Raw genomic sequence first — 829 nt, 5'->3', positions numbered from 1 at the left:
CTCTCTCTCTCTCTCTCTCTCTCTCTCTCTCTCTCTCTCTCTCTCTCTCTCCAGCGCAGAATAAATGCAGTTTAATCGCACATTTACAGCAGCTCCTACGACAGATGACAACTTCTCTCAAAGTCTGTTAAACAGTCGCGCTCGTCGCCAGGCAACACGCTCTTTGCTATCAAGGTAGGAAATCAAGTAATGGATTGAAATTGAGCTTAGTAACTCTAAAAGACGCTCTTATCTTTATAATAAAATGAAATGTGGGGAACACGCAAGGTCATATACTGATTTCGTTAAGCGCTTTCCTATTTTTCCTTGTGTTCGAATACTGCAGATGCAGAGGTATATCATTTAAAATTTAATAGCGGCATTCTATTCGAAGTGTTTGACATATGCTAATGTCTGAGATAGCTTATATGGTCACACATGAAAAAGAATGTATAATAGTTCTTGATGAAATGGCAATAAAACCTGGTAAAAAGTTAGATCCATCAATACAAAGAATTATTGGATCCTGCACTTTATCAACACACTCAGGGATTGCAACAAAAGTTTTAGTCATTTTACTAGCAAGAGATGCTCGTCGATGGAAGTTCGCTGTTGCTTATTACTTCACTGGTAAAACGGACTCCGAATGCAAAGAACGAGATATAAATGCGAAATAGGAAATGCACCAAATAAAATTATTCTCACTGTAATTGAGAAAGCAGATAATATTGTAATGGAAACCTACCTTAGACGCCTTGGGGAGATATTAGAAAGAAGTTCTATATAAACAATCACTCATATAATTCAGCACTTGCGAGAATCGAAATGAGTAACTATAGACCTCTGTTGG

The sequence above is a fragment of the Cyphomyrmex costatus genome, unplaced genomic scaffold (genome assembly GCF_001594065.2).
Source record: "Cyphomyrmex costatus isolate MS0001 unplaced genomic scaffold, Ccosl1.0 scaffold266, whole genome shotgun sequence".
NCBI lineage: Eukaryota > Metazoa > Arthropoda > Insecta > Hymenoptera > Formicidae > Cyphomyrmex > Cyphomyrmex costatus.
This window is presented reverse-complemented; position numbering follows the sequence as displayed.